Genomic DNA, 26290 nt, shown 5'->3' on the forward strand with positions numbered 1-26290 from the left:
TACTTTGTGCTTGTTAAAACAACCACGTAGTACCTATTGCCGGCTGTGGTACAACAGTTGCCTTTATAATTCTTTCCAGTGTTTTATACATTTCAAATCTTCATTATTTTTGGTCTAGAATTGCCACTACTGAGGTTGCTATGGTTGTAAACTCTAGCAGTTTCTCTCCAACAAGATATCTGGTTTTAGTAATAGAGTTTTGAATTAGAATATTACAATTCCTTCTTGCTGCAATGATTATTATAAAATAGATAATGTCAATGTGTTCTTGATCTGCTACAGAAACTCTGCTTTCAGGTTTGGTTTTCTTTTGTTTGTTTGTTTTTAACTAGGGCCACAATAAATATGTTATAAGTAAACTGAAACTTAGGCTATAATATAGCAGCAAAATTTATTAAAGATTTATATAAATTGCAAATAAGCAAAACAGCGCGCTGGGCTGCTGGGGAGACCCCTGCTCCACACACAGCCAGCAAAGCAGTGGGCAAAAGCAGTATTCTTTATACTATTGTCAATTCCCTTCCCATAGTCACTTGTTATCCTTCTATTGGATCCGAGTTCACAAGTCTGGTTCTGGTTGGTTCTTTTGCAAGCTCGCTTTTAGTTGCCAGGTACTTCCCTTTCCATAGTCTTAGGTAATTTTTAGTCCTTGAGGCCTACTGTGTGAGTCTCTTCCAGATGTCCATCTTGGATACTTTTTATCGTCTTCATTCTTGACCCTTTGATCCTTGTCCTTCCCTTCGTTACTTTAAGCGTACACTTTTAGACAATATACAGACAATATACAGACTTATTCAGTAAGGCATAACAACTTGTTTTGTCAGCTTAGAAACTGCAGCTGCAGGACTATCAGCTTATAGTACTGACAGATTAATTGCCCATTCTGCAACTTACAGTCCACCGGCCTTAACAGAACCTTGATTACAATTATATATATATATATAAATCTAGCATGCAATACTATTAAAAGAGTAAATTACTCTACTACAACTATTACTACTACTAATTTGATGAGTAAATTACTTTACTACTACTTATTTGTTACAAATATATACCTTCTTTGTTAGCCTAAGTACTCCCCAGACCTGAAAACATAGAGCCTTCATGGAACTTTAAGTTAAAATGAGATGGCTTTGGAAAATTAATGCAGAAAACATTCAACTAATCTCTGGAACCCACTCTAGCAGTTTTTTGCATGGTTCTCACTTTACGAAGTTGGTTGGTATCTTATGAATTCACTTTCCTCTGTAAGGGTATAGAGCTGGGTGATATAGAACCACTGAATGAACTCCTAGCTTTCCTTTCTCTGTAAGCTGTGAGTCTCAGCATATTTTAGTTGGAGCACAACATAGGTTTCCCTACTGTGTACTTGATCAGTCTGCAAAAGCTGTTGTTATAACACTACCTTTGTCCTCTCCTTCCTTCTGAGTACAACCAGAGGATCACTTGGTTATTTTATTTTACTTGCATTTGCCAGTGTTAGGATTTCATTATTCATGTGTCAGTTATGACTATATCATTTACCAGAACCAAAAAGACTCCGCTTCTTAGTACATTACAATAGCTACAAATCTTTCCAGAGGCATCCAGTAAATTATTTTGGTTTTGTTTGTTCCATTAAATATATAGGAAACTATTTTCCTCTAGTGAATTATTATTCTTCATGAGAAGACAAGGAATAAATATAATGTATTTCTGATTTGTTCTGAGCTCTTTACTGGAGATAGGAAAAGAACTCTAAAGGTGGTGTACCTTTCTTGAGGCCATAGTAGAGCCCACTTTTTAACCCTACCAGCTTCCATGCTTTTTGTCTGAGCAATATTAATACTGCAGCATTCTTCTGTTAATGCATGGCCCTGCATTTTACCATGTCCTGTGATGTGACAGATCAATAAACACCCTCAATGAGGAGATTACAAATAAAACTGTGGAATTTACAAATTTAGAAAATTATTTCCAAATCAGCTAAGTTTTTTAGCTAAACAAAACAAGATTAATGAATACCTGCATACCAAACACTTCCTATCAGAGTTCACAATATTTACAAAGCCCATTAACAGGTTTTGCAGAACATCCTCAATCCTGTACTCAGCTGATAGGTTGTTACAGACACATCAGTATGGAAAAAATCTGTTCTGTTCTAGTTTCTCTTTGAAACGTCTCTAGCAGTTCCAGAAGTTATGAGATCCATTGCCTACCTCAACTCTGCCCTTTCCCAACAACTGCAAACAAGGCAAAGCAGTTTTCTGCAATCTGGTGGGGTTGCAGGCACCCTCTTTTTCTAGGGTGAACACAACCAAATTATTAGAATTGCCATTTTTTGGCATATTTCTTGTAGTTCTTGCTGCATGGAAAGACTTCACCATTTGATGTGTATTTAATTCAAAGTGGAAAAATGCAAAAGGAAAGAACAAACAAATTTAGAAGCTTTTCAGACAAAATAGTGGTCACAGAATTGAGTTTACAGGTCAGCACAAACATTCTAGGCATATGTTAGTCTGTCATAATTATGATTGTCGATTTGTTCTTCCCTTATGAATAAGTATAAAATATGCCATTTATATTTCTTTGGCCAGATTTTCTTTCATCTTTTCTAAACCGAGCACTCCTAATCTTTTGTATCTTCTGCTGTGCACAATAGAGCCCAATTTAGTAAGGATTGTCAAATGTCATTGCAAAACTGTTATGCAAAAACCATATTGCAAAACCATTATGTCATTTAGTAGTGTCTTTCAAATTCTAAAATAATTTTTAAAAAGTCTAGTCAGGGTTTATGATGTTATGTTCCATATTCCCAGAGATCTGTTTCAATTATATTTTCACAGAGCTGAATGTTTTATTATGAGGTTAGAAGTTAGTTTTGAAAAATTTGTTTCAAGAATATTTACAGTCCATCTGTTTATGAGCAAAGCACAGACTGAAGAGACAGCATAGCACAGATGAGTCATAAACTGGTTCTTAATTATTGCAGTTTGGAGGCAGTACCAAGTGGTGTGTTTGGTCCTGTATGGTCCTAGTCTTCCCTTGAATTAATCTTTTGACAAAACTGGAAGACTTTTGGGTACCCACTTAGTCCTAAGAACTGTTTATTCTCCCATAATCCTGCCTTCAGAAATTGATAACTGACAACTGTTTGGTGAAAGATTAAACAACAGATGATTTTCAGTTCTTGTAATTTCTATACAGTTTCTTAATTTTACTGTAGTAAAAAAAATCCATGTAGCAAAGACTGCCAGTCAGGTCACCCTTCTCATTTTAGAAGTGTGTAGTTTAGGATCACAAAATGTTTTGCATGTTTACATAACTGGTTATTTTTGCATCCCTGCTCTGAGGACGGTACCATAATATGCTCATTTTACAGTTGAAGGAAGTGTGGCAGAGAGCAATGACTTGATTCAGGGCACATATCAAGAGTGGTGTAGGCTCAGTCATCCCAATTCCCACTTATAGTGAATACTACTTCATTCTTCACACGACAAAAACTACAACTTAAAAAAATATAAAAACTTTTTTTGAAAAATTGCCCTGTAGCTCCTTTCTTGGGACAGGATTTTCAGAACCTGAATTCTGGCACCCGGACGCACCTTATCGTAATGCTTTACTAGTCTTTTTTGTGGGTAACTTTGTGCCTTTGAAAGAGCACCTGGATACAGCTAGAAACACAAGGAACTAAGCTAGCTTTGAAGCAGAAGGGCTGATTGCAATGGAGAGGAGTGGGATTATTTTAACTAAGCAGTGTTTTAAGATAGTGAACAATCTAGAAAAATCTTATTCCTAACAAATTACAAAAACAATCCAGTGGCATTTAATTTATTCCTGTTATAAGCCCCAGTTTACCTCTGAAGAGGTGTTAAGAGAAACTGTTCTGTCAAGCCCATTTAATAACAAGCTTTTATTCAACATGAATAATACTGAACTCTTTTATGAATAAGATTAGAAAATTATTCTGTTTTTATATGAGAGAAATAAATTAATAAAGAAAACCAGCACTGTTTGTGCACAAACCAAATGTTCTTCTCATCTCTGAGGTGACTCTCAAGTTACTTGTATCTTGTCAGCCTCACTTTTCAATAGTTTTGTTTTTATGGGAAGTATTTAGCAGGCAGCTCCTCTAGTTTTTGCTACATGATAAATGTTTTTGTCCAGGACATTCTCAAACTTGACTGGAGTGTCTGTGCTAGCATAGGCAGCTCCTTGTCAGCTTACAAGGGATCCATATTGGCTGTTGTGCATTCGTTCGGTAGGTCACCCATGTAGAGAGTAAATGGAAGGAAACTGTAAATTACAGGGTTATAAATACATGAAGAGTCTCTTGAGCAAAGATTGAGTGGTTTCTGATGTCAGCAGAACCCTGAGATGAATTTAGTGTCCTGCTTTGTTTTGCTGTTTTTCTATTCCCTGTGAAGCAGGGCTCCTTTATAAAGAGAAGAGAAAGGCAATTTAATGGAGAAATCAAACTTAGACACTTAAATGATAACCATAAACATTTACAGGATGTCCTGTTCTGTCATGGCCACAGATAGATGGTTAAAATTCTGTCCCATGGATGTAGCTAAAATGGGAATTCTGAACCTATTCAATATAATCCATTTCATTTACTGGCTGTAATGCTGTTGCAAGTGGATATTAAAAAGAACAATCTTGGACTTTAAAATGTTGGTGTAGAAACTGAAGTATAAAACCAGAAAACATGTTAGTACAGTACAGTTTTAAGCAGGCAGGTTAGGAAGATAATGAATACATATTATGTAATAAAGAATAACAGGATTATCTGTTTTCATGGCAGTGCAACACAAAATAATTCTAAAGACTAAGAATCTAAGATTTTCATATGATCGGTGGTAACCAAGAAGGAATAATCTCAGTCAATGATATTCAGAAAAAAAGAAACTGAACTTTGTTCCTGAAAAATTATCCATAGGCTTCAGTAATAAAAAATGATATATTTTGCAAACTGCCAGATTTTGCAAAGTGCAGATTACTCTGAAACCTGTAGGCAGAATCAGTGTGGCAATGCCCAACTATATTTGCTTCTGACCCAGAGAAGGAAGAGTTGTGGTCTGAATGAAAAAGACAAAATAACAGCATGTCCTGTGTGTGGGTCAAAGCTTTCAGGCTTAAATTCAGTCACAGCAAATAATAACCTTGTTTCTCTAGAAATATCTATTTTTCACATTGTGCAGCATAGTAATTCTAATAATTCAGTTGTGATCATTTTGAAGGATGTTGCATATTTCCTATAGTTAGTCTGAAGGAGCTTTAGGCTTGTAAAGAGCATAATTTGTTTCAGAGGTTAAAGGTCTAGACCAAAACCTCAGTGTCTGTCTGGATCAAAAGCCAGTCAGTCTATGAAAGAGTGAAGACCTCTAGGCTGAATTACCTTTGTGGCATTGCTAAAATGCAAGGTGTGTCTTATCAGAGAATATTTATTTTAAATAATACAATAATCTATCAAAATCCCATAACATGTTTCTACCTCAAATCTGAAAAATTAAATAAGGATAACTACCATTATGAGGACATGGTTATCCTGTACCACCATCCTTCTCTAGCCTTTGTAAAGTTCCGAGAAATTACAAAATATTTTGTAATACTGTTATAAAATATGGTGCCCTGGCAAAAATCAGAGGCACTGTGGCTCAGCTGTGATTTCCAGGTGTACATGGAATAAACTAGAGGTTGTGGGATGATTTGGGATGTTTTGTTTATGTCAGATTCTCTGTGGTGGCAACAAAAATACTCACTAGATTTCAGGCTAAAATGTGGATTAGTACTGAAAGTAATTACTTCTGTGTGACTACACAATTCCTTCTTCTGACACTAAATTTATCTCAGGCTTTTAGGAAGTCTACAGGCATTGAGAATTATATTGAACATATTCCATGTGTGCAAAAGAGAAACATTTCAGCCTCAGATGGGATATAACTTTTAATATTTCCACTTGTACCCTAGACAATAGTTCTATAAAATTTCTCATAGTTTAATAAAGTTTCTTATTCTAAATGCAGGTGTTTTCTTACAGCAATCCTGAAGGCAAAAATATCATTCCTTTCCCCTTGGAAATCTTGAATGATAACTCACAGAATAGAACAATAAATCAGTTATATCCAGGAAATTTTAGTTTGAAAAAGGAAAAAAGCCTACAAAATACTGATTTGATATTGCTTTCCAGATTAATGCAAAAACTTGACTGAACACATGGCTGCATTGTCATACTGTGCTTAAAATTGGCAGTCCCACATGGCATTGGACACAGTCCTGTCACTGGGTCCAGCCTCAAACACCTTGACTCATCTCTAGTAAAATCTTTCTACACTTGGGCTTTCCCCCCCCACTAGGTTGCTTTTAAAAACCACTATGTTAATAATATTTTTGGAATTAGGCACATTTCAGAGAAATGCACTGTACTGTACAGAGTAATAATGCCCAGAAACTTATCTGTGTATAGTATTTCATCATATATATTAGGATGATATTTTAAAATATAGATCTTGGTGAAATAATTTAAGTTTTTTGACTGCAGGAATACAGGAATAAGCATACAAAAAGAAACTCCTAAAAACTTCAGAGTAGACCAAATTCTTTCATGTGTAGCATCTAAAAATAAAGGATACTAATTATAACAACAGAAGATACTTATAAGTGTAGATGAACACACCTCTTTTTTTTCTCTTTCATTTCAACACATTTGGGAAGATCTGTGATGGAACATGCCTGCCACTTTCACTGTTAATGGAAAACAATGAAATATCTGGCAGGATCAGTTACATTAAGGTGTGATTTCCTGCTGGCATAAGATCTGGAGGCCAAAGGGGAGGTAAGTACTTTCTTAATCTTATTTATTAATCTTAATAAATGCTTTAACTATTAAGTTACCAAGTACTGCAAATTGGGAAACACTCTGAAATCCTCTGTCTTATTTTTTATGAGGAGAGGCTGATGGGACAGCAGTTCTAGAGGAGAGCCAGTAGCTGAGAATCCTGAATAAGCCCCTAATTGTCTCTGGGGGGACATATATTACATCCTCTCCTTTTTTTTGGTAATCATTTACTGGTAGCTTTGTCTGTTAAGTTTACTGGTTTGTACGCCTGAATTTCCTGTGTTTTATGGGGACTCTGGGTACCTTCTCTCAAGGGGAAGAGAAGGTGAATTTTATTGCAACACACACATCCATGATGGAAGTAAGCCAAGTTAATGTTTTTCTACTCTAGAAGCAACTTGAGTTTTTTCAGCAAAATAAAATGCCAGTGTTCTTTGTACTCATTCAGCATCAGGCAGAAAGCAAAAATGAGGTATTTTTAAAGTTCAGATGTGAGAATTTGTGCAGAGCTCTGCTACAAACTAAAGGAATGTGAAAAGTTTTAAGCCCTGGTGTCATCTAATATGGCAGACTATATTATTGCAGAGATTGTTGCCAAATCCTAATCTAATCAAGGCAGATACATTTCCTTTAACCAAATAGTTTCCAGTCATGTCAGAAAAAAAATTAAACGAAGCAGTGAAGGAGATTATGATCTACCTAGTAAAACAAAGTAGTTATTAATCTGGATAATATATTATTACTTTGTTTTAAAAGGTTAGATTCAGACTGAGTGTTGTTTTAGTAGTTGCTGATTAGTGATGCGTTATTATGGGAAGTAATTAAAAGCTTGCCAGACTGACGAAGTAGGGTCTGTGCACAGTCAAAGTGGGAATTCAGAAGCCTGGCAGATTAGATTTCCAATGAAAGTCTGTGATTTTAAATCATTTTAAACAAACATTGTTTCACTTCCCATTGGAGTAGAATAGCTTCATTTGGAAATACTGTGAAATCACTTCATCAGAAACAAACCAAGGACATATTGTCTTTCTTAGACTGCCAAATTTGTGAAGTAAATCAAGGTTTTTTCTAGGTTTCTCTGGTACCTAGTTTACATAGCTGTTTTGTGGGTAAATTAATAATTTTTAACTGCATTAAATACGAACAATTATGCACAAATAGTAATACCCAATAGTAATTACATGGAAGGACTATATTAACCCCTTAGATCTCTTTTATTTTAGTAGGGTTTTTTTAATGCCTTTGTTATTTAGAATTACTCATGATTTAACTTCAAGTTTTGGGCCCAGTCTTCACATGTTTTATGTCTGAGCTTTCTGGAGTGGTCACAGCCCAATTTCATATCCATGTTGCCTGAAAAGACCATTAAGACACTCAAGGATAAACATATGCAATGGTAATTAAGTAATTAGATGCCTCTACATTGCTTTGAATGCTCTACTACATCAGGAACAGAGCAGATGAAGCGGGGGTTAGTTTTTATTCTGAAACACCTGTTCTCTCTCCATCGTCCTTTCCGCCTTCCCTGCCTCCTCTGCTTTCTGCCAGGAACTGCTAGAGTCCATGAGATGGCACTACGGCATAGCAGGGTGTTGGGACATCAGCTCTACAGCTCCAACTTTATAGCATGGATAGATCCCTTTTTAAACTCTAGAGATTTGTTCAAATTCTAGTTTCCTTATGCCAAATATCCTGCCTTTCAGACTGTCATCAGTTGGGAATTGCGGGTGGTTCCTGTTAGGGGACGTAGGGGAATTCCAGTGTAGAAAGGGATCAATTTACTAAAAAGTTTGGGAAAAATGTTTACCCTAAGCTCCCTCTATTAAACTGTTAGGTGAAGGCTCCTCTTTGGAACTAGCAAGAATGTCTCTGAGGAACACAGTTAATCAGTTAAAAAGGACTTTGAAATATTCAATTCATATGTTCTTGGCTTATCTTCAGATTCTAATATATAAGGCAAAGGTTGTTTTTTGACTAAATATAAAAAGGTTACACAATTTAGGAGGTGTGTCCTTCAAGTAACTTTTATCCAGACTAACACACAGAGAGGAAATGTCTTGTCATGCCCCAGCCATCTGAGACCCACTGGGCTATTAAGGCCAAGTTAATTGGTTCGGGCAGGGTGATATAAGCAGTGAAGAGCCTGCAAGATCAGCATCCCTCCCTCCCCAAAATGAGAAGAGCAAAATCCTTCCTGTTGTGGATCTGCTCTGCAACTTTGCAGGGAGGAGAGCTCTTACTTTCTGGAACAGAAAGCAACCTCTGCAGCTGTGAAACCTGAGAGAACAATGGAGATTGTGTAGACAAGCAGTTACGGGGGGCTGCTCTTGGCTCTCTGAGGCTTGATGCCAGAGAGGTCCCACAGCAGCAATCTTTTCTTTGTAATAAATTCTAAACTTCTGTTGACCTTATTGCTGTGCTCTGGGCTGAATTGCATGTGAACAACTGACGGGACGTACCCCAGATCTTGTAATTGTGGATGCTTACTGAATGACAACAGAACTGTTCTGGACAAGACCAAAATGTAACTGAAAGCATTTTTCTTGTTTCCAGACTGAATGTGAACTAAGCTGTTCATTCCTGCTTTAGCCATGCCCTGGAAGAACTTATCATACCACTCAAGTCACTTTAGGTTAGTGTGGTAGACGTAGCTCTCATTTTCCCATTTTCAATCCTGTACTGCTTTGTATTAAGATTGGTTAATTTTTTTTAATGAAAAACCCTCAACCTTCAAGCTTTTATTTTAAAAAAGTCTGAAGACTTCACTTTTTTCTCTACAGAAACATATTGCCAACTGCAAATACAGAGAAAGTAAAACCTGAAGGTTATTATTTATACTTTGGTATCACTTTGAAGCATTTGTTCAATTTAAAGTCCTTGCTTTTTATTCCAGGTTCTGTGGAGAACATGTCTAGTCATTACAGACCATTCTTCTTCACTTTGTTGTAAACTACTTCTATCCATGTAAATACTAAGGCCATAGTTCTTCCAACTTTATGGATATGCCTAAAATCTATTCATGTGAACATTCGCATTGATTTCTTTTTTATATTGTGTGCAATAGGCATGTTGTATAACTTGTAAAAATCAGAACAGAATTATTACTTTGTCCTCAGAGGATTAAAACCATTTGAAATGTCTACTATTTGCCAAATGAGACATAAGATCTTGATTTACACCATCAGTTTTCTACAAGACCAAATCTATTTAAACAATGCAGTAAAATAATATTGTTCCCTGTTACATCTAACAGTGGACTTTGATAGTAAGTAGCCCACAACTATTGGATTAATATATGTAAGTATTTATAATACATGTTTTAAATTATATACCAGGATGGACTGTGCATTTTTTATACATATATATGTGTGTGTGAGTATATAGTCTTGGACTGTAGCCAAGACTATGTAAGAAATATTGTGTGTGTAGAAGCTCTGAATGGCCTCCTTCACAAACATCATCATGCAGGCATTTTCCCTGTTTTACCACCCCTCAATGCTCTTTCCTTTAGTTAACTGTATTTCTGGCTCATATCACACTAGAATATATTCCCTCCACTGCCTGTCATCTACTAGGATTCATTTTAAATGAGGTAGTCACTATCCTTATCTAATGAATGATAGTACTTTGGCCAGTGCAGTTTAAGGATTGGGAGGATTTATGGTTCAGTTGTCTGAACACAAAATAAGATTTTTTGGCAGTGAAATAAATATTTGAAATTCAAATTTTATAAATGGGTTCTTTAAAAACTCTTTGATGTTTAATCACACTGAAAAAGAACTTTATTACATGAGTGGCTGTAAGACTTTTGGATGCTGTCTGTATTTATACCACACTGCCACAAGAGAAATTATTGTTACTTACTGAAGAAATAATCTCTGTTCTTTCTAGTTGGATTATATTTAAAGCCTAGAAAATTTTGACAAAAGAGGAAGATGAAAGCTAAAGTCAGTGATAGATTCAGTCTGGAAATAGTTGAAATGTGTCTTGTGGGATGTTTTTTTATATTGACTGCATGTCAGCTCTATTTTAGATGTGAGCACGACAATAGCAGAGAAGACAACTACCATAATTTACCTAGTTTTATAAAAAACAGATATTGCTGGGTTACCCGTGCAAGGGTGGTGTTATTTTGTAATTTGGGTGCTTTTCACACAGCCTGATTCAAGGCACTCCATGGCAAGTGCCTGTGTTGGTTGATTAGTGTGCTGGTTTAAGAGTTAACCAGCAGGGGAAATGAACCCAACTCAAAGGAGAGATTATAAGTCAGAATAACAATTTATTAAAATAATACAGTAAGTACAATCATACAAACAAACAATTGGTCTTAACCCACAAAACCCAAATGTATAACCCAGTACCCTGGGGCATGAACAAAGTGGTGTTCCCTGGGCCCCGCTTGAGTCCAAAGTAAAGGGAGAGGGGAAAAACCTGCTGGTGGGAGAGCTGTTGCAGTCTGGTCAGAAGTGGTGATTGCAGTCCAGTGGTGGTCTAAGTCTGGTTGAGAGCAATGAGATGCAGTCTTCCCCTGGATCCCAGGAGTGGTTAAAAAAAAAATGTTCCAAGACTCCAAGATTATATATCCTCCAGTTCAGGCAGGAATGCTCAGTGCTTCCCTCAGGGTGGGGAGTTCCACAAAGGGTGTAAGGACAAGAGCATCCTCCTATCTTATGACACCCAGCTCATAGCCTGAGGGGTCAGGGGCTCTATGGGCAGAGGGTGCGAATAGTCTATTGACAACAGTTTCTGGGAAATGGCATGGAAGGCTATAGAATACACAGTTTTGGGTTACACCCATACCATGATGAACTGGTCTCAGTTGTCCTAACTAGGACAATTAGCCTTCCTAGAATCCTCAAAATTTGTGAGGAGAAAGAGATTTCTACCACCCAGAGGACAATTCAGAGGAAGTATTCACTGAATTACTGAATGAATGAATGAATGAATGAATTACTCTCCTGAAGAGGCCTTCTCACCCTGCTGATACACAGGAAACCAACACCATCCAGCTTCCTACTTTATTGTATAAACAGAACAAAAAAATGGCAATGTCAGGAATAAAAACCAAATCAGGATAAGTATATAAACCTGTAGTATGCTGAATGTAAAATGAGGCACTTAAAGCCAAAAATTAGAAACCTGAATATGCCTGCTTATGTGGTACCAATTTCTAGGCTTTCTCAAACTGTGCCTGTTGATATGTCAATGGGCATGTCTGGAACTGCTTGAGATTTTGTAGTGCTGGAGAGACAACACATGCCATACCTCATAGTTCACATACAGAAACTAGATGTTCTCTCTATTATAAGACACATTCTTTTCCTTTCATCTCTTTCCATGTCAAGACCATTATTAATGATTTTAGTGGTTAAAACAATGGTTAAAAGGTCAATTCTCATTTGAAAGTTGATGATACAAGCATAGGGACATTTTAAGCATTTAACAGTGTGAAAAATTAACACTGTGATTGCAATAGATGCTGCATAGTAATAGAAGGAAAAAACTAGTTCTCACCTGAGGCAATTGTACAATGTAATAAGATACAAAACCTGTTTTAGTTCAGAACAGCAGAAAAAGTTTAATCAGATTCAAGAAACTGGGGAATTGGTAATGTCGGCACCATGTCGATTCCATCACTGCAACACAGGTTTGAAGCTTCTAGTGGAACTAAGGAAAACAAAGATTATGTTAATAATTTTGTTAACTTTTTTTCTTTATTCCTAAGAGGCATTAAAAAGGCACCAAGAAATAGTGTTAACAAAGTCAAGACAAATTGCGTTCATCTGGAGAGTTAGAGGTACGTTGAAATTGATGTCTTATCATTCCTTTTTTTTTAATAAATATCCAGCTACTAAAGAAATACAGACAGGTCTGCATGAGTGTCTAGAGATAGTACATAAAAAAATGCATATATAACAATGCTGTTGTAAAGACTGCCCAATAATCACAGCCTACATTAATTCCAGAAAGCATACACAACTAATATTCCTTGGCTTCATTTTTAAGGCAGCATTTGGAAAGTTATGTGCACTAATCCTTTAACAGTAACGGGATTTGTGTTTCCAACACAAGCATAGCTTTGAAAATATAACCATGAGTCCCATGCAGCAGTCAAAGTAATGCCTGGCTTCTGAGAAAAAAGAACAACTTTGCAAGAATTTTGTCACCAAACTAAAAATACATCCTGTATCTCGGGGAATCCTCATATAAACATTCTTTTCCTGGCTGCAGGGATGTAAGATCACAAGGAAATGGAGGAGAAAGAGCGGTTACTGAAAGAACCCGAGTCTGCTTCTTAGCTATCTGAAAATCCCCAGTGTCCCCATTTTCCCACAAAAGTGTTATCATAGAATGATTTGATTTGGAAGGGACATTTAAAGGTCATCTAGTCCAACAGTAGGGACATCTTCAACCAGATCAGGTTGCTCAAAGCCCCATTCAGCCTGATCTTGAATGTTTCCAGGAGTGAGGCATCCACCACCTCCCTGTGAAATCTGTGCCACTGTATCACCATCCTTATCATGAGAAATTTCTTCCTTATATCTAGTCTGAATCTATCCTCTTTTAGTGTAAAATTATTATCCCGTGTCCTGTTGCAACAGGTACTCCTAAAAAAAATTATAACCTCTGAGAGGTGAGTGGTCACTTTAAGTACTTCATGATTTAAACTGGTAAGGTAAAAATGCTAGTTTAGTCTCCTGTTGCCTGACAGAGCAAAGTAGTGTCTGTTCTCTTTCAATTCCTATTTACAGAGAGTAGGACCTTTGGAAATTTTCAGAATTGGCATTTTTCCTCTTCTCCCTAGAACAAGAGTTGTATGTAAATCTTACATGTGAATAGGAAGTTAAGTGAAATTCAGTAATTCATATAGGGAAGTAGCAAATGCAATATGAAAAGTTTCAGCCTGGGTATTTTTATTCAAAATTCCTGTTGACTTCAGAAGAATGAAAGATGTGGGTCTTTTTCACAACAGAAAAACAATCCTATGTGTTAAATATCTGTTGGAATGAATGGATGTTGCTGGCTTTTTGTATCATACTGAAAGTTGTCAATTTCTGAGGATATTGGTTTCCACTCTTGTGGTTGAGAGCGGGGTTATTGGTCATTATTATTTGTGACACCTATTTTAAATAAGGACATAATTAAAAACTCTGTCCAGGATGGCAGTATCTAAAGATTGCAGTCACATACATCAACACTGTTGTGAGTCTGAATAAAACTGCAATAATATTGTTGGGTTTAGGATTAGGGGTAAGGGTAGGTGCAGGGTTAGGGATTAGAGTTAGGGGGTAGGGGTAGGGATAGGGATTAGGATTAGGGTTAGGGTTAGGGGTTAGGTTTTTCTTTTTTTATTCTACTGTACAAATCTCGTATTTGATTTTGAACATGTACTTCAGGACTTTTGAGGGAATAGAGATTTGGCATTGTGTATTCCTATGGAAATCTCACCATTAAAGTTCATCCTAACTTTCAAAAACACTACAGATATACTCCCAGATACAATGTATCTGCTTGCCTGTATGTATGACTTGTAAGTCATGAGAATAAAACATGACTTATTCCAAATGTTAAGGGTTTTCTCTTTACAGGTCTGACATCATTTTGCCACTAGTATATGTAATTGCAAATTTACAGGTGACATGGCTTATTTCAGTAAAAATGCCAGATATCAATTTCTAAGGGATACAATTTCATATACTTCTTCATTACAGCTAATTTTACCACACAGTGGTTGGTGTTGTTTCTGTTACCAACAAATACTTGTCAAATGAGGAAGCTCTGTGCTTTCACCTTATGATTTTTCTTTTGTGAAAAGTTTTATGATTCATCCTGGACATTTCTTCTAATAATATTTCACAGGAGGCAGTGAAGAGCTGCACTCCCTTGAAAAGGAAATCTCTGTATCAAAGAGACTGTTCCTTGGTACATCTGTAGAAGTGTCTACACTTCTCTGAGGCGTACTCTATCATGTAGTAAGGAGGTAGTAGACTTCTCTTCCTTCTCATTCTTCAACTGGAGGCTGACTGAATTATGATCATGATGTCTTCTACTTCCTTTTATTGGTGACTTGCAGTCTGTGGTCAAGTCTCTGCTCTCTGAGGTTGCAGAGATCACGCCTGTTGCGAGCTCTTCTGCATTGTGCAAAGGCAGATGTCTTGGGTATCCCCCAGTTTATGAGTTACGTGGGATCATTGCAATATGCTTTTGCATGTCTATAATGCTTTTAAAATCCTTGTTAAAAAACCCCAGCCTCTGGCTGTTTCAACGTGACCGTCTCCTGCCTGTGCCCATCAAAAATTTCTTTTGGTCCAAGGTACTTTATGTCAATAAAGATTGCTTAAATAGCCTTTGCATAGCACAGCATGAGTTTCTCAGAGGGGCTATAGGTATGGGAAGGATGAAGCAGAAATCCTGAAAGAAGGAAGCTGAGAGTTCTGCAATGGCTGGAAATAGATATGAACAGCAATTTGATAAAACAGCTTAAAAGAGAGTTAGTTTTCTTACCGCACCCACAAAACCCCCACATCTTTGGTATGATCGGACATACAGAGTCCACTACTGAGGGTCCTGATCTCTAGAGCAGGTCTCCACATACTGAGGCTCTGATCTCAGAGCACCCATAAAAGAGCAATGAATTTAGAACTCCTTTCTTGTGTGGAGGTCTTGCTGTCTCTGACAAACAGTTTGTGAGAGAATCACGGATGGTTTTGTGTATGCTTTCCCCCAGTTTTCTCCCCTCACCCCTGGAGCATTACTGTGTGGTTAGTCACATCCAGTGTCAATATATTCTGGTCAGATACTTGGAATGCTGCATTGCTGGAGTTACATTTGCTCACAAAACAATAGTCTTCCTCTCATACGTTTGCACAAACTTAAATAGAATTAGCATGTATATCATCCTGTTTAGTGTGGGGCATCAAAAAGTGAAGATCTATCCAGCTTGGTGTTTCAGACACCTTACTGTTTGGTATATTAGATGGGATTTTTTAAAGATTCAGGAAAAGCTTTTTCTATTCAAATGTCTTCAATTTTTCCTTAACAGTCTGAATTCTGGAATGCTTAGTTAGTTGTAGGTCTGTTATTTTCACTGTCAGGTAATAGCTGTCAACATCTTTAATAGACTGCCTGAAATAAGCAGCATTTTAGACATGTTGGTGGTTTGTAGCATTAAATTACATTTTGTATGATTTTAACAGCAGAACCCAAACTTCCTGAATTATGCCAAGAAGGAGGAATCTGCTACTTGTTTTGTAATCCATGTGAAAGACATATGATTTAGAAGATAAATGTCCATTCCCACTGATTAGAGCAAAAAACTTTCTAACTTTTGTGAGTTCTGCCTCTCGGGTAACTGTTTAAGATCATGTTGAAGTTACTTACAATCTAAGCTAAATGTCCTGAGCCCATGGAATAACTTTCTCTTGTAATTGGTAGATAAGAAATTTTATAGTTTAAAAAAAAAGAAGCAGAAGAAAAAATTTTCTCTGCTTCTAGAAGACCAACAATGAATCCTTCCCAGCAATCTCTTCAGTAATGTGTAAAATTTTAGTAGAAATAGATTTTCTTAAAAGATGTAGCAGCTCATTTTCTGTTCCTTTTGGTTGTGAGAGTCTTTTTCTGTCAATCATAACTTTCAGAATTGGATGTTCTACACTGAGATTCCTTTCTTGGCGACTAACCTGTTTTCTTGCATTAGGCCAAAATGGTACAACTAAGCATATGAACTTGGGAGATAGTCAAGTATTTCCAGTTAAGAAATACAGATTCTGAAATGCAGATATGCCAAAGGCCATATTTTCTTTTGGCTGAAGTGCTTAAGCACAGGGTAGGCTTAGATTTATAATTTAGATTTACAGGTAGCATGCAATACTATTTTACTTTGTAAAAGCTTGTCATGTGAAAGGTATGAGGAGGGATTCACCTGACTTTGGATTTGCATATGAAAAGCTGGTACTAAATAATAATCAATGTAATACAGAGTAGTATGGCTCTGTATGAATATATGAATCTCCAATTTAAAGCCATGAGAAATTTTATTTCTTAATATCCCACATAATGGAATGAGTTTAAAATCCCAAATAAGAACATTGTAATTCAAATATTTTGCAGGTACCAAAACCAGATGAACTCCTACAGGATTAAGATTTTATTTTCTTAAACTATAAAATGTAGTCTAAAGATGAAAGAATGCTTATTTACCCCAGGAAGCAGTTTCCCTTCTGTTTTTCCTTGAAGCAATAATTTTCCTCTCAGCAGAAAAAAAAAATGGCCACAGAAAATAAACTGTTATTTTGCCCTTTGCATAGTGTCATGGATGAAGAAGCTTTGTGATTTCTTTAAGGTCTTAGCTTTAACTACTGGGCCATAGCATCAGAGATTGATTGCTGCTATTGTGTGCCATTAAGGGATATTGTATATTCAGAGGTATGAATCATTACTAGGTTTTGTAGTACCCCAAAAAATCTTTTGGTATTTCTTTTCAGTGCAACGTGAAGGAGCTTTCATTTTGCTTTTCTCATTGTCATAGAGATCCTGCTATGATTTGTACAGCTTACCTATGTCAAGAATGTAGTTTTAGAAGCTTGTGTAAATTATCTGTTATTCACGAAACTGTAATGGGCTACATACCCATGAGATTATGAATTTATACTAGTTTATGATTAATTTAAATTATTGATAGAAATGCTGTTTACTGACAATGACAAGCATAGTATGAAATAATTTTGCTAACATCATCTGATTTTTGCAGTAACAAACATTTTCTGATTTTCACATGATAGGGCAAGAACCTGATCCATAGAAATGATATCTTGTTTGTATTTCTTCCAAGATTATAAGAACTTTCATTACAAAAGGGTTACAGATAACAAACTTACAACCCTGAAGGTATTTTAGTTTGTTAGTCACAATGTAGTTACTTCATTATTAGCAGAAACAAAAGTTTTCCCATTGTCTACTAAAGTACCTTGCTAGGGATCTAGAATGACCCTTCTTAGGTATGTGGGAATGTTCCAGTCTCTAACCAACTTCTGTCCCTGGTGTATATGACGTATGTGATTTGTGTTAGCAAATATAGTGGTATTTATAATAAAATAAATTTTAAAGTGCATAATTGAGTGAATAGTTAACTTTATCCATCCAAGTAAACTTTACAGAAATTAACATTAAAAAATTATGGTCAAACTGGATTGAAATAAATGTAAATATTACTTTTTCTCAACTTTGTATATAGTTTATTCTGCAAGTTTTAGTAAGCTCACTGGAATGAGAAATGAGCTGTGAGCCCTCACAGACTTAACTAGGCATGTTTGTTTCTGTTATCGGGGGCAACAGTTAATGGAGTAGGAGACCCTGATAACAGAAGAGCTTTCATAAAAAGATCATAGTGCAAGTAGAGATGCAAGTACAGCATCATGTTATGGCCTCAAACCCTTTATTTAACCCAGAAAGAGCTTGAGTACTTCCAGACCATGCTCTCCATGAGGACTAGCTCAAAGTTTACAATGGATATTTTGATTTCCTGAATTTTCAGGGTCCCAAAAGCTCATAACCCAGATCAAAACTTCTATCAGGGAGAATAGCTGCCTGCAGAGGCCCTGTCCTACCTTTCAGAGAATTTGTCCCCTTCCAATTTAATTAACCCCAGGAGCCTGTTCACTAAACCACAAACTCCTCTCGGCCACACTGAACCTCATTTCAGGATGCTTTATCTAGAAGCTACTTCTAACCTACCCTAGACTTTTCCCTAAATCTACAGCCTTTCTCAGAGAATACTCCCAGCTCAACACAGCTGGGAAAGATCTAAACCCTAATGGCCCAGCTCCTGCTGTGCCTTGTGTTACTGGTTGGCTTCGGAGGCCGCTCAACTCACACTCCTTCCTTTCCTCCCTCTATGATTAGTGTAGTGGCTGGGTTTGTTTAATGTTTTGTAGAGGAGAGGCTTGGTCTTAGTTGTTTTTTCAGAATCCCTGAGCTACTCAATGGGACCTCTAAAGGATGAATTACAGAGGTAAGAGTCTTCCCTGAACAAGTTAAAAAATCAGTGTAAGATGGTTCAATGCAAAACAGTGCCATGTGAGGTCTTTTTTAATTCAGATGGTGGTAAATTATTTTATGTATGAAAGTAACTTGTTACATGAAAGCAACGTGTTACGTGATTGGCCTCTTTAAAAAGGAGAACTAGAGTAGTATTTATACCTACCTGTTACTGTGCTTCTTTTAGATCTCAGTATTGTTACAGTGATGGTGAAATGTAGGCAAAATGAATAAAATTGTTTTCCAAAAGATGTGTTTGTAAGTATATGACAAGAAGTTGTTCTTTAATGGCTTGTATCCACAAAAGATAGAAGGATTTTAGTGCTAGTTACACATGCTTTTTAAAGCTGTTCAGAAGTCCCTTGTTGAAGTTAGTTTCGATTTTGCATATAAATGTTCAACTATTTTATGCTAATATTGCTCATATACATGGAACATATTCTTCCTAAATTTATAATACTTTTATTTCACATTTTTCTTAATTTTCAACTGAATTAGAAGATTTTATTATTAAAAAATATTTATTTAAAAAATGTAGTCCCTTTTAATTCTTTTATTCAAATGACTATAATATTGAGGAATCTTCGAAATTCCTTTGTAGTTAAAACTCAAAGTATATAACTTTAAGAAAATTGTTTTTTATGTTGGTGGCTATTTTATCCTACTATTTTTCATAAGTAAAAATAGCTTCTTCAGTCATACTGAGTATTGGTCAAACTGTATCAGCCCTGAGAGAAAATAGGTCTCTCCGAGCATCTCTTTTCTGTTCCTACAAGTTTTCCTCTAAATTGTAGTGAAAATATCACTATATAGTCTACTCTACAAGCAGCAAAATTGATATTGTAAGAGCAAGCTATTTGTCAGGGAGCACTAGCAGAGTCTGAAATCCAAAGCAGGGTTAATGTTATAGAGTTTCAAGCCATTTTATAAGAATATATTCATTGGATCTTGACTTGTAGTTTAGCTGTAACAAGAGTATTGTATGCAATCTGGCAGAGCGTAAATCTCCTGGACTCCAATTATGGCATAATTTAATTCTGAGTCATGTTTTCTAACGTAACAGCTTCTAAAACTGCATGTGCAGTTTAGTTGAGTGACGAAGTGCAAGGACTTCTACCTACAAATGAATTTTAGGGATCTTTACTATATTCACTGGAGAGAGTTTAAAATATACACTGACTTTTTAAAAAGAGCTTGATATTTTTTTCTGATATGTAGTAGAAGTTCTGGTCTGCTTATGAGACAATTTCAGAATCTTCACCTTTCAACTTCAACATGTGAATGAATTCTAGAGAATGAAGGTACTTGAAGAGGTTAAAGAAGGCCAATGCACTGTACTTGCCTACCTCACGTGAAGAATGAAGAGAATTGCATTAAACAAACTGTGTTATAGGTGGGACAAGTAAAGGGACAGTCTGTGGTGTTCTATAAAAGCTCACTGACAAAACCTTATGATTTGTCATGAAATTTCCATTTATCTGTTTAGCTATGGAAACCTGCAGTTAATGCTGTTGAGGTGCTAATGAAGTTGATGGGAAGGAACCCTTTAAAAGTAAGTTCAGATGAAACAAAAATCCCTTCCATTTGCAACAAGTGAATTGCATGGGGCTTGAAAATGAAAGAGTTATGTAAATATATTTCTCTTAATTTAGAATAATTTTTTTTCTCTTTTAAAAGCTTCAAGATTTCAGTTGTAACCTTCTGTGACAACTGCCCTTAATGTATAAACAGATTTAACTGTGCATTGCATCTGTACTTGCAGTAATATTCTCCCTTATTCAGTTGTAATCTAGAATATATAATCTAGAATCTGCTACTGGTAGTGTGCTTTGGGCTGATTCAAACTCTTCTCAACTTCCAGGGAACTTGGATTCCGATGTAGAAGGACTGTAGATGAGGGGACCAAAGGATGTCTTTTTGGGCATGGTGTCCATGGGCATGGTGAGATGATAAAGTTTATATATTGTCAGAAAAATTAATGTGAAAGTCCTCACCAATTTGGTAGCCGAAGCAAAAACCCTGTCATACCCAGCATTGTAGCTATGGAAAATATGCATCACTGCTTTCAAGGTCATGTCTTCCATGAGAGCATTACAGTGTTTCCAGCGTGTTTGCAGACTTTCAGTCTGACGTCTGTGAGGCAATACACTTTTGAATGCAGATGCACCTTCCTTAAAGTCAGTAATGAATATATCTTTTGTTTCCCATCTTTTATAAGGGTGCAAAGTCCAGATGTGGACCCAACTGCCACTAAAATCCTAGAGGGAGGGGGTTTTTTTCTTAAAATTAAATGGAGAATTGGCAGTGGTGTTAGAAATTATTTGGCAATTCACATATCAAGTTGTCTAAGTGATGATTGCCTTTTAGCCTGAAGTTCTGTGAGAAAGATAGCTCTTGAGTTTTAGTTAAAAGAAGGTTTGGCGATACATAACTGAAAGTTAAAAGACAATGAAGGATAGCTGAGAATGCTGGATAGCATAATTGTAGTGAAATATAGGACTGGACTAATTTATTTAAAGCGTTTCTATTAATGAAACCCTGGCAAAATCACCCTAATCTTGTAATTCAGGGTTGCTCACTCTGCATAGTATTTACTCTTCTTTTAAAGGCTGTGTATATTTCATGTGCTAGTGATAACATGGGGCCTCTGGTGGTCTAGTGGTTAGGGTGCAGGACTCTCACTGCTGCGACCCGGGTTCGATTCCCGGCCCCCCGGGCAGATGGAGCTCGTTAGCCCTGTGAGGCAATCCATCTAAGAGAAGGTCACTCTAAACAAACCTACGTTCTGAGACCCTCACTGCCACTGTCCGAGTTTCACTCGGCCCCAGCAGATGAACCTCAGGATTAAAGGGTGGGCTCAGTTCAGCGCACGCTGGGTCTCACCTAAAAAATCCACTGCGCAGGCTCGAAGGGTTAATAACCTTTCCCAAATCTTCGCTCGCGAAGACTGGCCATTATTATTATTATTATTAGTGATAACATAATAAGGCCACATGGAAATCCTATAAAGATTGGAGGGAAAAAATCCCTCTCATGAGAAGAAAAACAGATGCAAAGCTATAACCTTGCACCTGGAAGTCTTTCACATGGAAGTTCTGTGTGTTTCCAACCACCCCATAAGGACAGAAACAACACAAGCAGCTGATAATGTGATTGTGAGGAATGTGCTGACCATGGTGATGACAGGGTGATATATTTACCCTCAAGAGCACAAGTGCACCTGTGAAATATTAGACTGTGCTTTTTTACTACAAGATCAGTTTAGAAATATTTAAAAGTAAGCTACAAGATGGAAGGAGAGGGCAGTTAAAAGAGGCTGGGAAGAGGTAAGTGACATTTGGGAAAAGCAGAGTGTGCTTTCAGAACAATTTATCACAGAGCTTTGGAAGCTTATTCCACTCTCACTAAGAACAGATCCTTTGGAAGGAAATGTCTATCAATGCAGCTAATTAAATACACTAGAATTAGTAAACTAGGAGAGAAAATTCCTAGCTTATGTTAAAAATATAAAATTTAACATGCAATTAGTGATGCATACTTGAGAAAATAAAAGGGATGTTTCAGATGGCTGACTGGGTTGCACTGACTGTGTATTTCTAATTTATGTTTTAGGTTAACACACCAAATGGTACAGAAAACATTACATGCATGGAGAGCATCAAAACTGAAATTACTGTTGGTGTGGTATCCTTTGGGTTTCCTGAATTCTTAGAATTTTATCTTTAGTACTCACAAATAAATAATGGTTGTGATTATATTTAAAGAAAATTCTGCATGCTAGTATTGCTGTTTCCAAATGATCCTTTTCCATTTTGGAGTTCTCCTGTGGGAGGAAAGAGAAAAGATGTACTTGTGGATTGGTTTCTTGTTTGGAGTTTTCATTTGTTTTTCTTTTTTTGTACTGTTTAATGTAGCCTTATGGAAAACTTAGCAAACCTTAAGCTGGCTTGTAAGGGACACATGTGGATCATGATGTTTTGAAGGGAAGATTCTTCCTGGTTAGCTGCTGTTGTGTCTGGGAGATGTGGAAATACACTGGTCACTTTACCTACTTCAAACTGGATGAAAATGTGTTATCTTATACCAAGGCTGATAAAAAGAATATAATGCCATCTGTATAAAATAGGGAGTGTGTTCTTTGCAGGCTTGTGAACAGATGCTAGCTGACATGTTTTAGCCAAAAACTATGACATTAATGATAAAGTTTCCTGGGAAAAACACTTCTGTAAGTATTTGACGAAAGCAGTTCTGAGCTTAAAATGTCTTTGCAGTCAGTTGGATGAGGACTGATTTGGCCTGTCACTGAGGAGAAGTAGATTCTTCACTGGCAACACCTGAAAGGAAAGGCAAGTGCTGAACAGAGAGTTTAGTGCTGAAGCAAATAGCTATCAGGAGCTCAAAGCCAGGTTTCTCAGTGTGGAGGAAAAGATACCAGGAAGCAGAAACAGTAAGACACCTAGATGCAGAATACATTTTTGGAGACGATAGATGAAATTTTCGAACTCTTTCTGTTGGAATCAAGCTTAGGAAGAGAAAAATGTAGAGAAAAGAAATTAATATTTTGGCAGTCTGTCCAACGTTACTTTGCTATTGAAGAGGAGGAAATCAATACTAATATATTTAGGAGTACATTATGCTGAATTATGCTGACCTCATTAAATACATCACTAACAAATGACTACAGTAAATCAGTAGCAGGACAAAATTGGAATCCTAGTCTGCTGAGGTTTCCTTTAATGGCAAAGACATGAAGGAGCTCCTTCAGGACAGGGCTCAGTGAAGTTTAGAGGAAGATTAGCTGCTGTCTGCTGAAGAAAGGGAAATAAACTAATTGAAATCTCGGTGTACCAGGAGCTTAGTAAATGTCAGGCTTCCCAAGCAGTCCTCAGAAATGTCCTAAAATGGGTCTGGTCACACACACCCTTCATAATAATGGAGGGGAAACTTGGTGAAAAGGCTTTCTGAGGCTCATTGGCCTTGTCCTTCAGGGCATGGGATAGTCGGGCTCCAAGTAATGCCTGGGGACACTGGAAACCACTGCTTTACTGAAAGCTGCCTGACTCAGAGGAATACCATGAATATGTTTAAAAGGAGGAAATCAAGTATAAAGGTATAAGGGAATAGTACAACTAAGAGTTCTAAATTAAATGAAAAAGGAAGTTTTGCATAGTTGATACTTGATTCTTGTGTTTATTAATTTAAAACTGTACTAAGTGGATGTGGATGGTCTTCAGAAATGGGATAATATCCCTGATACAGGAATGTAATGGTTCCAAGTATAACAAACCAGAGGAATCTGGGCTTAGATTAGAAAGAAACACTTACTGATGTGTTCAGTAAAGAGAGGAGATTCTAAAGAGAGGAGATTAAGACCAGAAACTCTAGAAAAGGATTTTTTACTCTCTTGAAGAAGAACTATGTTCAACACCTGAGAAGGGTCTGTGAAATCATGTGTCACCACTGCCTGACTTCTACCATTGTTTCTGCAGCAGTGCCCAGCTATAGTGAGAGTCTGGTTCATTTACTTTGGTTAATTAGGCATGTGCTGCTTTCATACTACGTAGCACTTTCACACAACTTGTAGTTTTCTTTATTATTTAGTGGTTTGGTGGTTTGGTTTTTTTTTGGTTTTGGTGGGGTTTTTTTGTTTTGTTTGTTTGTTTGTGGGTTTTTTTTGTTGTTGTTTTTTTTGTTTAATGGTGTTTGAAGTTGAGGCATCTGAAAAAGTCAGTTTGCCAGCCTGGAATAAGATTTCCACTGGGATGACAACCAGGTGGTAATCTTTAAGGTTTCTGTGAGCTGAGGGGGAAACTGCAAGTATTTGCAGGACAGTCAGTCTGCAATGTCTTGAGTATTTTTATTGAGGGGAATTCAACTCCTCAGAGTAAGGAATTCAACAGTTGGCTGTTTTTGCTGAATAGGGCCCAGTGAGGTTCCTTGAGTTACTAGGTCAGACTCATTTGACAAGGTTCTCAGTTTCTCCTAAAGTAAATACAATTTGAAAAATTTGAAATGCAGTATGATGTATAATAATCAAACAGGTGGAACCTATTTGAAAGGTAATATGTGGTAATAAAGGTGTATGTGATAATAAACTAAACATTACAAGCCTTGTTTCTTTAGGAAAGGAGAGTAAGAGTGTAATCTCTTGGTGTTCATCCATCCCCTAACAACTTTTGATGCCATTCATTAATTTCAACAGAAGCTGACAATGGAGATCATTTTTTAAGCTACTTGATTTTTGTGAGCTTCATGAAAATACATTCCATCTCTCCTTCCCACCTATCTATCAGTGTTCTCATTAGGAAAGCGAGTGTCAGCTCAACCCTCATCAGTTACTAGATTATCTGTAGGTGGCAGCAATGGTATGAAGTGCCCTGATTTCTTCTGTCAGTTCACTGCTTTTGTAGACCTGGCAGAATCCAGTGTGAAACCTAAAGCTGTAGGAAAGCAGTCTTTTTTAATTCTGCTGTCCATATTTCAAAGCAGTTTCACTTCAGGCACTAGTATGAAGAAACCATAAAGGTGATTAATATTTTGTAATGAAGCTATTGGCACCTAATAAGCTATCCACTTCTGTGGACTCATTACTAAAAATATTTAAGAACTTGAAGGTAAATGTAACATTCAGTTTTAAATACATGCATTTGGATACTAGATCCTTTGTCTAAATGAATTCATTGGTATTGACTGATCAATTGCCTTCCAAGGAAATAATCAAGGGGTAATCTTGTTGAAGACAAATGGACTACTTAGCCTGACTCAAATGTCAAAGGGCCAAATCTTGTTTTGAGAGTGGAGAATAACCTTGTGGTTACATTGGGACTGTTAGAATGAGAGAGGTGAGAGGGACTCATTCCAAAAAGGAAGTGAGTTTTTGCTAGGTCTCTAAGTCAGAGGAGCCTGCAGCTGGCTGGTCCAGCAGCTTGGCTTTAATAGACAGTGTAGAAGGGAAACTGTGCAGATGAGGAGGGAGAATCAGGCCCATTTTGGTATCATGCAACAAGGAAAAATAAGGTCACTTGAGCTATAGCTTATAGTTGATTCCTGATGTTGTTAGTTTTTAAAAAGAAAATGCTGTAAAATTGTTTTGGCAAATGTGGGAATTAACTATATGGATAATTCTTAATAATGGCCATGAATCATCTTTGAAAAGGGTATTGCAAACTTTAATGTGTCTGAGTATTTCCTAATGGTCAGCTAAAAGTTTATGATATTTAGATGCATACAGCATTTGGAAAATGTGTTGCTTCACATTATACTAACTCTTTTAAAAAAACTAGATCTGACTACCATTTCTCTTCTGGATTATCTTAATTTCCATTTAAAGTACCAGATATAAAAGATGGTATTGTTAGCATTGGGCTCCAGATCTTCAAAGACTTTTTTTTTTTAATTTCAAAATTTATACTGTTATAAATAGCAATAAACATT

General features: G+C 36.6%; 1 long non-coding RNA gene across 2 annotated transcripts in view; it reads left to right on the plus strand.

Moving 5' to 3' along the window:
• LOC108504656 overlaps window positions 1-22619 on the plus strand; it is a 47692-nt gene extending 25073 nt beyond the window's left edge. Inside the window, exons 4-9 of one of the 2 annotated variants that reach the window (XR_001877196.1) lie at window positions 6697-6817; window positions 9374-9452; window positions 12546-12617; window positions 20343-20408; window positions 20718-20797; window positions 22469-22619. This is a non-coding gene — a long non-coding RNA (uncharacterized LOC108504656). The remainder of the gene's footprint in view (window positions 1-6696; window positions 6818-9373; window positions 9453-12545; window positions 12618-20342; window positions 20409-20717; window positions 20798-22468) is intronic. The other variant, XR_001877197.1, reaches the window with a different exon arrangement.
• Window positions 22620-26290: the final 3671 nt, after the last annotated feature.

This window comes from Lepidothrix coronata, unplaced genomic scaffold, assembly GCF_001604755.1.
Source record: "Lepidothrix coronata isolate B3197 unplaced genomic scaffold, Lepidothrix_coronata-1.0 Scaffold171, whole genome shotgun sequence".
Taxonomy (NCBI): Eukaryota; Metazoa; Chordata; class Aves; order Passeriformes; family Pipridae; genus Lepidothrix; species Lepidothrix coronata.